Below are 12,001 nucleotides of genomic sequence, written 5' to 3'. Positions count from 1 at the left end.
AAAAACAGCAATATTCATAATATTAATACTAGATTTAAAGACAAACTTGCTGTCCCCAAGTATCGTTTAGAAAAAGTTAATAGGTCTTTTATGGGAATAGATATAAAAATTTACAATAAGATACCAAAGGATATGTTGGAATTACCCTTAAATAAATTCAAAACATCTGTTAAATCATATTTACTGAGCAAAGCCTATTACTCACTAAACGATTACTTGAATGACGAGTGTGCATGGCAATAGTTGTTCATGCACTGAATTTTCATTTAATGTTAGACATAGACACCTATATAAATATACATTGTAAATAAACTGGCTTTAAAAAAAAAAAAAAGTAATTCAATTGAGTTTCTTGCCAGTTCTTCTCAATTGGATCTATATACCGAACTGGACGGTAGGGAAAAAAATAAAATTATAATGTAAAAATTTGACGTTCAAAAGCGGCTAAAATGTCCTACATGAATAAATGATTTTTGAATTTGAATTTGAATTTGAATTTGAATTCGACACTCGACACACGACACTTAGACACTAGACACTCAGACACCCAGACACTAGACACTCAGACACTAGACACTCGGATACAAGACACTCAGACACTAGACTCTCAGACACTTGACACTTAGACACTAGACACTCAGACACTCGACACTCAGACACTAAACACTAGACACTCAGACACTCGACACTCAGACACTAGACACTCGACACTCGACACTCGATACTCGACACTCGACACTCGACACTTGACACTCGACACTCGACACTCGACACTCGACACTCGACACTCGACACTCGACACTCAGACACTCAGACACTAGACACTCAGACACTCGACACTACACTCAGACACTCAGACACTCAGACACTCAGACACTCAGACACTCAGACACTAGACACTCAGACACTAGACACTCAGACACTAGACACTAGACACTCGACACTCGACACTCGACACTCGACACTCGACACTCGACACTCGACACTCGACACTCGACACTCGACACTCAACACTCGACACTCGACACTCGACACTCGACACTCGACACTCGACACTCAGACACTAAACACTAGACACTAGACACTAGACACTCGACACTCGACACTTGACACTTAGATACTAAACACTAGACACTAGACACTCAGACACTGGACACTCGGATACAAGACACTCAGACACTAGACTCTCAGACACTTGACACTCAGACACCTTTTTGGCCTCAGTTCCGTCGAACCCAAATGTACGAAACAGATATATCATCAGTTTTAATTTTCTTTGGCACAGACGGCATGCACGTTATTTACCCTAAAGCCATACAGTTTCCAGCAAAATTCAATTATGGTACGGCTGAAAAAAGGATGTTGCCCTTAGTTTTGTCATGAGCATTCACCGTCCATGAAATGCAGGGCAGCACCGTTGACCATGCAGTAGTATATTTGGGCTTAAAATGGTTTGAGGAAGGACAAGCATACGTGGCTCTAAGTCGAGTCAAGTCTCTGGAAGGGCTATGTATTGAGGAATTAGGTTGTACTAAATTATCAGGTAAGAAACCATATAATAATGATGCACTGAATGAATTAAATAGAATGAGGAATATTCGGTAAACAATTTCACTAAATACTAAAAACAAGAAAATAAAAATCGGTAAAAAAACTTTTAAGTTAAACGGTTTTATTTTATGTGCACTGAAAACTACAAAATAAATAAATAGTTACTTACCTATCAACCTACGTAGGTGATCTCGGTCATTAATATCTCTGATGGTAGTGGTTGTCATAACATGAACCATGTCAGCGGCCGAAAGGCAGTTCATGAGAGAACACTAACACCAGGGTTTGCTTGGTAGGTAAACTAAGCAGCCCACACTATAACAAGTAGGTATTTTGACCTTCTAGTTCAGAAATATTTTAGTACTAGGCAGAATAGCTTTTAGGCATTATAGACTAAAATAAAAACGTGGGGCCCCTCTGAAATCATACCTATAGCAGAGCATATCTTATACTTTGGTAGATCATGAGCTTGGCGTTCGCTGGTGAAGCCGTAACGGCTGGTTATTGATGGTCAAAACCTCCAGTTACGATTATAGTAAGTCGATTCAGCGGACCCTGGACTCCGGAGCTATGAGGTTTCGGATGCGACCGGGATAAACCGCTAGGATGATGATGATGACGATTATAATAAGTCGATGTAATCCATACTTAGTATAGTATAAAATAATACAGAAATAGTTAATGGGCCCCACGTTTTTATTTTAGTCTATAATGCCTAAAAGCTATTCTGCCTAGTACTAAAATATTTCTGAACTAGAAGGTCAAAATACCTACTTGTTATAGTGTGGGCTGCTTAGTTTACCTACCAAGCAAACCCTGGTGTTAGTGTTCTCTCATGAACTGCCTTTCGGCCGCTGACATGGTTCATGTTATGACAACCACTACCATCAGAGATATTAATGACCGAGATCACCTACGTAGGTTGATAGGTAAGTAACTATTTATTTATTTTGTAGTTTTCAGTGCACATAAAATAAAACCGTTTAACTTAAAAGTTTTTTTACCGATTTTTATTTATCTTTACAAATCACTGATTCTACGCAAACAAAGACACACAAAAACTAGTGCCGATATAAATATGACTTCAGAAACATTATGAACGCTGCTCTTACCCTCCGTCCCCGAGGACAGCTTGCTCAAACGATTTGCATTTTCTTTTTTGAACGCGAAATTGCGAATACCTTTTGAGCTTAGGGACTTTGCGATAGTTAATGATATGCGGCGGAAAGGACGCGCAACTAAAAGAATTCCCTTCAAAGTATTGTAGTTGCGACGAGTCACAAGTTTTGTGGAAATAATAACTGTATTTCTGTTTCATCAAATAAATAGTGTCCCACTGCTGGGCTTTGGTTTCTCCCATATATTGCCGTGTATACCATATATAACCATATATATTATAAGTAGTGTTTACGACTACCAGAGGGAGACTTTGTACAAAAGTCGATTGCTTAGGTACCTCTGTCCCATTCGTGTTTCTACCGTGAAGCAGTTGTGTTTGCATGGCTGTGTTTCGGTTTTGCATGGCTGTGTTTCGGTTTGAAGGGTGGGATATGGCGTGAATTTACAGGGTACAGAGGAATAACATCTGAGTCCTCAGAAATGGCAATGCATGGGGGGTATCATGGGCGAAACAGTATACTCTGTTATGTCCATGGTACTCCTCATGTCTATAGGCGACGGTTACCACTTTCCATCAGGTGGGCCGTCAGCTTGTTTGCCATTCTAAGTTGTATAAAAAAAATGTGTATTTTTTATGTATTATTGTGTATAATTATTTCAGTATGTTATTTAACCATTTCATATATTTTTCACCATATCTGCCCTTTATACGCTTTTTGTTTTCACCTAATGGTTAGCTGGTAGAGAATGCTTTATGGCATTAAGCTCGCCACTTGTACAAAGTTTTATTGTGCAATAAAGAATAAATAAATATATTGTACTAAAATTATCATACTAATTTTTTAGTACTAGTAAGCGCTATTTATTTTACTGAATCAATTTTGATGCAGTTTCTATAGAACTAATCTGCAAGTATATTTTGGCTGAAGTTGTTATGAAGACTCGATGCGGTTTGTGGAGGTGGTACTCGTAAATAACGAGAATAATTACATACATACATACATACATACATACATACATATATACATACATACATACATACATACATACATACATACATACATACATACATACATACATACATACATACATACATACATATTACTACTAATACTACTTTTTACGAGAATAATTCAAGATGTAAAATGTAAACTTGTATATTGAATAGACTGCCTAGCACAGAGGTTGTATCGCGAGTGTGTATAAGATAAAACATTCAAGTTACGTTGATTAATTTAGGTCACTTACAAATTAGGGAACGTTTCAAAGTTCGCTTTGGAATTATGAATAATCACTGTGCAATATTACATGGGCCACCTTATACGACATGACGATTTTTTTTTAAGAGCATAATAGAAGGAAAGATAAAGGAAGCAAGAGAGGAAGAGGAAGACCGAGGATTAACTACATGGGACAGATAAAGGAAACACTAGGCGTCATGTCGTATAGGGAGATAAAGGATATGGCCTGGGATAGAGCTGGCTGGAGGAAGATGCATGAATTAGTTGCACCGACAAGGGGAAACTTTTAAATGAAAAGAAGAATATTACATGTAGGCATAATATCCTTTTAGACAAAAAAAGAATTTTTCAACTGATGAAGGTATAAGGTAACAAACATAAAAAAATACATTCGAATTGAGAACTTCCTTCTTTGAAGTCGGTTGAAAATGAACTTAACTAAATTAATGTCTACTCTTTATTCTATCGTATCAATTCAGTTTTATCCTAATCTATAATTAATTGATTTAACCAAAATCTAAAATCAATTTAAACCTTATCTATTCTGGATTATGTCTGCAAATACTTATAGTCTCATTTCCCAGAAGGATCAGAGGTTTCCTTTATTTAGTACCTAAATCATTTTCCCTCTAATATAAACGCGAAAGTTTTGAGTGTGAAGATAGATAGATGTTTGTTACTCTTTCACGCAAAAACTGTCGAACAGATTTCATTGAATTTTCTCTAAATTTCTAAATTGTAATTTAATATATATATATATATATATATATATATATATATATATATATATATATATATATATATATATATATATATATATATATATATATTTATTAATTTGTATACTGATCCATGCGGCCGACGCCGTAGGTTTTTTCTATGCAGCTTAGAATGGCAACCAAGCTGACGGACCACCTGATTGAAAAGGATAACCGTCGCCTATAGAGCAGTACCATGGATATAAGAAAGTATACTGTTTCACCCATGATACTTCCCATGCGTTGCCATTTTTGAGAACTCAGATGTTATGCCGCTGTACCCTGTGATTTCACTGTTATATATTATATATGTGTGTATATGTCTTTTCAAAACAGCCATGCAAACACAACTGCTTCACGGTTGAAACACGAATGGGACAGAGGTGCCCAAGCAAACGACTTTTGTACAAAGTCTCCCTCTGGTAGCATACAGTTAGTCGATAATACGAATGTTTTGCACTTATTTACAGAACGTTATTTGCCAATTAATCTTTATTACATCGGAAGTAAACAGAGGAAAATTTAAATTGTTCGAAGTCCTAAGTGTCTGGCGCTCCAAGGAGCCGAATTCCCGGGAACATCGTAAGAAATATCCGGGAAACGGCCGGAATATGTACAACAAAATTTAGTGGGCTCCCGGCGCTTACAGGCGCGTCATAGGACGGGAGCTCTACGAACTGTGTACTTCAAATTTTTAACTTAAGAAAACCTACTAAATGTAGTACCTAAATAAGTTAATGCTACACGATAATTTACAGGAATGCAAACTTTTAAGTTATAAATAATATGATGACTAACAGTTATTGGTTAGTTTTTAAACTACCCTATTCTACGAGTATATTAAAAAAAATCTGCGTATAGAATACTGATTTTGACGTAAACAAAGTTTGAAATAAAATTGAAAAGTAAATAATAAAAAATTGGTAACAGTTTGTATCTCTATTCTTAAGATTTGAATATGAAATGCGATTTGACAGATAATTGTTCTTGAAAATTGGGCATAAAGTGCCATTTGACAGATAATTATTCTTGAGAATTGGGCATGAAGTGCCATTTGACAGATAATTGTTCTTGAGAATCGGGCATGAAGTGCCATTTGACAGATATTTATTCTTGAGAATTGGGCATGAAGTGCCATTTGACAGATAATTATTCTTGAGAATTGGGCATGAAGTGCCATTTGACAGATAATTGTTCTTGAGAATCGGGCATGAAGTGCCATTTGACAGATATTTATTCTTGAGAATTGGGCATGAAGTGCCATTTGACAGATAATTATTCTTGAGAATTGGGCATGAAGTGCCATTTGACAGATAATTATTCTTGAGAATTGGGCATGAAGTGCCATTTGACAGATATTTATTCTTGAGAATTGGGCATGAAGTGCCATTTGATAGATAACTGTTCTTGAGAATTGAGCATGATGTCCCATTTGACAGATAACTGTTCTTAAGAATTGAGCATGAAGTCCCATTTGACAGATAACTGTTCTTGAGAATTGGGCATGAAGTACCATTTGACAAATAACTGTTCTTGAGAATTGGGCATGAAGTGCCATTTGACAGATAATTGTTCTTAAGAATTGGGCATGAAATGCCATTTGACAGATATTTGTTCTTGAGAATCGGGCATGAAGTGCCATTTGACAGATAACTGTTCTTGAGAATTGAGCATGAAGTCCCATTTGATAGATAATTGTTCTTGAAAATTGGGCATGAAGATCATTTGGCAGGTGACTGTTCTTGAGAATGGGTATAAAGTGCCATTTGACAAATAACTGTTCTTGAGAATTAGGCATGAAGTGCCATTTGACAGATAATTGTTCCTGAGATTCGGATCTGTAGTGTGATTTGACAGATAAGTAGAAATAACTATGTGCAGCGATTTATTATTTTTATATTACAAAAGAGTTGCAATTCGTAGATAATGATTATCATGCTACAAGCGTTCATAAACTCGGCAAGAGTAAACAGCTGTTTCAATTGAATCAAATATGTAAATTGTAAAAAGAACGATGAAAACTGGTGAAAATAACATGAAAAATAACAGGCAAAAGGGCGCAGTAAACTACAATTATGTAGTAAATTGCCAAGTGTCATAAATAAAAATATTTGGAAATTGTTATATCAATTTACGAATATAAACAATTTTATGCATTATGTATTGTTACTGTGTACCTAATCTGAAATGAAATTTTTTTTTTATTGTTAATTTATGTTTTAATAAAATACTGTATAATAAACACTGTTCGGCCCTTGGCCTATTCACTTTCCAATACGCAGCGTCTTCAGTTGGGTTTTGTCTCGCAAATTGAATAGGTAAATTTAAGGGTACAACCTGTGAAATTCTCGTTACATCCGCCACCTCGCGTCATCTCGTTGAGATGACGAGATCGTCTCTTTCCTTATAAATATAATAGACTCCGAAATAAACACATTAAGCAGACGCTTATGTTATATCTTGCGTGACATTTATACATCGTTAACACGACAAAATTGTACATTTAGTGGGGTATTTGGAAGAGAAACAATTATAAACTCAACACGTTTTTCAAGGAATGATTATTATTTTTTATTTATTAAATCTAGATCTTTCTAACTATTTATCTATTTTAATATGTAGATATCTATGTATCTATTTTAACTATTCAAGTGGTTTAACACTTTTTTTTAAAGGGAGGTTTCAGAGGAGGTTCTTCCCGCGAACGCTCAGGTTGTGGAACCGTCTTTCTGTCGAGGGTTTTCTCTAGAGACTACAGCATAGGGTTCTTCAAAAAGGGGGATAAGGTAACATACGCGTGGCATTCTTGGTGTTACAGGCATCCATAGGCTACGGTAACCCCGTTTACCATCAGATGGGCTGTATATTTATTTGCCACCAGAGTAGTTTAAAAAAATGGATATTTAGCACAAAAAAAGAAGCATTTTTTTGTTTTATTTCTGTTAATACTGGTGATTTTTGGCGCATGGTGCAGTTTGGAATTCATAGCTACAATTCAAAACGCATTTGTATCGTTATCACAGATTTTATAGAGATATCTCTTTATCATGTGGTCCCAGCATAGAACGGACTACCCCTTCCTTTCTTGTGAGTGTCGTAAGACGCAACTAAGGGAACTTAATGGTTAAGGGATGGGCAACAGTATTTCTCTTAATACATCTATAAAAGCCTAATTGCGACTACCAACTCCCCCCCCCCCCCGCCCCGGGGGGGTGGCGGAAGCGATTGTTAGTAATGGGATCAAATAGCCCTATTATTAGCAATATCCCCTGTCAAGTCGACCTCCACGCATGGTTCCCCCTGAAAACCATCGTGACTAATTCTAGTTTAATTCGTCAAGATGGGCTAACTGACCTACTTTCATCTTCATCTGTCATCCCTCACTGTTACTCCGCCAGTGTATACCAATAGCGCAGACGGGGTTACTATACCATTATCACCCATTAACCCCCCCCCCCCTCCAGCCAAGACGTGGTAACTACAGGCAAAACTCCTTATGGGGAAGACTTATGTTCAGCATTGGACAGTTAACGACTAAAACGATGATTACGAAGGTTAGTATATAACTAACAGTTTATATTACTAAGTGAATATAACCATAGTATATAACTAAAAACATAATCCCATACGTGGATATATTAAAATAGCGTCGCACGTTACAAAAACTAATAAATAAGTGCCATAAGAGCCCATATGAGTATAAATGGGTCCAACTTCGGGATTGATACGGATAAGGGTTCTTTGACCCCTGGGAATAATAGGATCTAAGTTTTCGAGATCGCCCGGTCTCCGTCTTCTTAATGTAATATATCTAAATGGGAAATGATTAACGTATAAAACATTATATATTAAATTTATGACATATTCTGTAACACCATAAGGCTTATGGTGTTTAAACTTATCATCATGATCGTCATCAGATCAGCCTTTAACTGTCCAATGCTGAACATAAGCCTCCCCTTGGGGGGTTTTCCAGTAGTTGCCACGCTTGGCGGGAAGATTGGCAACCGCAGTCAAGCTTTAGAGATGTTTTAAGAGGGACGTTGCTGCCCATCCCTCGCGCTCCCTTAGTCCATTCTTACGACATCCACGGGAAAAGATGGGGTGGCCTATTCTATGCCGGGACCATACGGCTAGATTTATGTTAATTTTTAATACGATATTTATATATATATATATATATATATATATATATATATATATATATATATATATATATATATATATATATATATATATATGTGTGTGCATGTACAACGGGTATTGTATGAACTTACTATGTTTGTCATTTATGAAGGATCGTACGGCGCTTTGCGTCGCTACAAATTTGGGTACAAAACTGAGTCCAGTGCAAGCAATGAAAACCAATAAGTAATAACGATGCGCAACTTTACGAATGATTTAGTTAATTACGACTAAAACATTCGGATTATTCGAATGATTTTCAAATCATCCGAATACAGAAATTAGTATAATACTAATTTAGTAGTCGAATTATGAAATTAGTAATTACTAATTATTCGAATAACAAAATCATTCGAATTCGCACACCACTAGTATGCAGTGTATGTATATATTTAAATGGACTAAAGGGGTGTTCATTTAATTTAGATTTATCAAATATATTCGAAATATTTACTATTCTATATATGAGACTGTTTCTATGTTTTGACAGATAATTAAAAAAAAAAACAATGTTACATTTTAATATACAAGAAAGAAGTGTAAACAAATTATATAGCATATTAAATTTAACACAGTGACATCTAGTGGCAAAGACATAAATAAGATCACTATCGAATCCTAGATACTTAAGTTGCGTTTGCATGACTGTGTTTCGGTTTGAAGGGTGGGCGTGAATTTACAGGGTACAGAGGAATAACATCTGAGTCCTCAGGAATGGCAACGCATGAGGGGTATCATGGATGAAACAGTATACTCTGTTATGTCCATAGTACTGCTCATGTTTATAGGCGACGGTTACCAGTTTCCATCAGGTGGGCTGTCAGCTTGTTTGCCATTCTAAGTTGCTTTTAAAAAAATTACAGTATTAGATAGGACACTATTGCCTAGCGCCGCTTTAGCACATTTTTTCAATCAAAATATACCTAAAATATAGCCCGTATCACTCGCAGATGACGCAGCTGTCTGTAGAGCATAAAAGTTGATAAAATCAATAAATTTTTTTTTTAATTTATCAATTACAAACAAAAAAATAAATCAGGAAAGTTCAATTTATAATATAAGTTTAGGAAACATAAAAACAGTGGTTAAAACCACACAAATAACACAAAAAGATTTAGATTAAATATTTTTCTACGTGCCTCTCATACAAATGAGGGTTCCCTCGAAAATATGCTTAATTAACTTTCACCTCGATGGCGGTTCAAAAGAAATTAAACAGTTCCCAAATAATTAAAAGGATCACCTTAGAAACTGAGACGCTGCCTGACAAGACTCCCGCTATCAAAACATTGGCTACACTTTCATTAGCAAATTGAGTTTCAGCCCTCCCTCTAGATGGTATAGTGTACCGAAAAAATATTCTTAGGGTTGGCAGCTCCAGTTTAAAATTTAAAATTATTATAGCGTTTGTCGATTTAAGTGATTTTTCGTGTTCTTGCAAATTTTTTTTAATGATTTCCTAATTTAAGTATTAGTATTGTTTTTTTTTTTATACCACTGAGGTGGCACACAAGCGTAAGGCCCATTTGATGGTTAGCGTAGTTTATGAACGCCTACAGTCAGTCAGGGGTATTACGCGCGCGTTGCCTATCCCAAAGAAACCTCTTTACCCCCTTTTGTAAGAGTTTGATAAATTAATATTATAAAGAAGAAAGTTTTTTTTTTTTTGTAATGAACAAACATAAAAGATATTTTAATGTAACTAACTACTGGATCGAAATTATTAGATCGTAAAAGTTCGACTTTATTGGGGGGGTTCTGCCAGTAGTTGCCACGCTTGACATGCGGATTGACAATTGAAGTTAGACCTTGGAGATGTTTCAAAAGAGACGCTGCTGCCCATCTCTCGCTCTCCTTAGTCGCCTCTTACAACACCCACGAGAAAGAAAGGGGTGGATTATTCTATGTCGGGACCACACAGCAACGGCTAGTAATTATTAAAACATTGCTAAAATTGTAAAGTATAAACATAAATAAACCAGAGGGAGACTTTGTACAAAATTCGATTGCTTGGGTACCTCTGTCCCCTTCGTGTTTCTACCGTGAAGCAGTTGTGTGGCGTATATGGCGTGAATTTACAGGGTACAGAGGAATAACACCTGAGTGCTCAGGAATGGCAACGCATGGGGGGTATCATGGGTGAAACAGTATACTCTGTTACTACGAGTTTCTATACGACGGTTACCACTTTCCATCAGGTGGGCCGTCAGCTCGTTTGCCATTCTAAGTTGTATGAAAAAAAAATTCGTAAATTGTTAACAAATAAACCCCACAGAAAACAAACATATTTTTTCTTTTGGCGTTCAGATATCAGTCGGTGGCAACCCTAACGATCTTATTATGATGTTGCAATGCTTAGAAGCTTTTAATACTATATCATGTATTACGAGGTCTGTCCGGAAAGTTCGTATAAAAGTGTTCTGGAATGGAGGTATGTGTACTCTTTTATTGCCTTTCAGCGGATTTTATGTTAATTCAGATGACGATTTTCAGATGTGCCGAACACCCCCCTATTCGCCGGATTTTAAAAACGTTGGTACTTCCGGGGGACATAAACACGTGTATTGCCTTCGTTTGGCACAAGTGCATTATGTCACAGGGGGAGTACTTTGAAGGGGATAAAATTGATTTACCTGAATAATTGTAAAATAAAATTTTTAAAAAACTGTATTACAAACCTCGTATATGATTCATGTGACCATATAGGGGTGAACTCAGTCACTACAAAATAGCTCATTTTTTCCAGTTTTTTTTTTACAACTTAGAATGGCAAACAATCTGACGGTCCATCTGATGGAAAGTGGTAATCGTCGCCTATAGACATGAGCAGTGCCATGGACATAACAGAGTATACTGTTTCGCCCATAATACCCCCCATGCGTTGCCATATCGGAGGAATCAGGTGTTATTCCTCTGTACCCAGTAAATTCACGCCATATCCCACCCTTCAAACCGAAACACAGCCATGCAAACAACTGCTTTAGTATTGAAACACGAATGGGACAAAGGTAACCAAGCAAACGACTTTTGTACAAATTCTCCCTCTGGATACAGTTCAAATAGATTTATCAATGTAAATAAATGCTACAAATTAACATGAAATAATTAATACAACACTTTTGCCTGTACCGGCGCCTCCCGCGGCTC

At 36.4% G+C, this 12,001-nt stretch overlaps 1 protein-coding gene across 1 annotated transcript in view; it reads right to left on the bottom strand.

The window, feature by feature from the left end:
- The window catches only part of LOC113512745 (uncharacterized), a 582,714-nt gene that overhangs the window by 222,159 nt on the left and 348,554 nt on the right, over positions 1–12,001 (bottom strand). The window lies entirely within an intron of this gene.

Source organism: Galleria mellonella, unplaced genomic scaffold (assembly GCF_026898425.1).
Source record: "Galleria mellonella isolate WM207_F2 unplaced genomic scaffold, CSIRO_AGI_GalMel_v1 utg284, whole genome shotgun sequence".
Lineage (NCBI taxonomy): Eukaryota > Metazoa > Arthropoda > Insecta > Lepidoptera > Pyralidae > Galleria > Galleria mellonella.
This window is presented reverse-complemented; position numbering and strand designations above follow the sequence as displayed.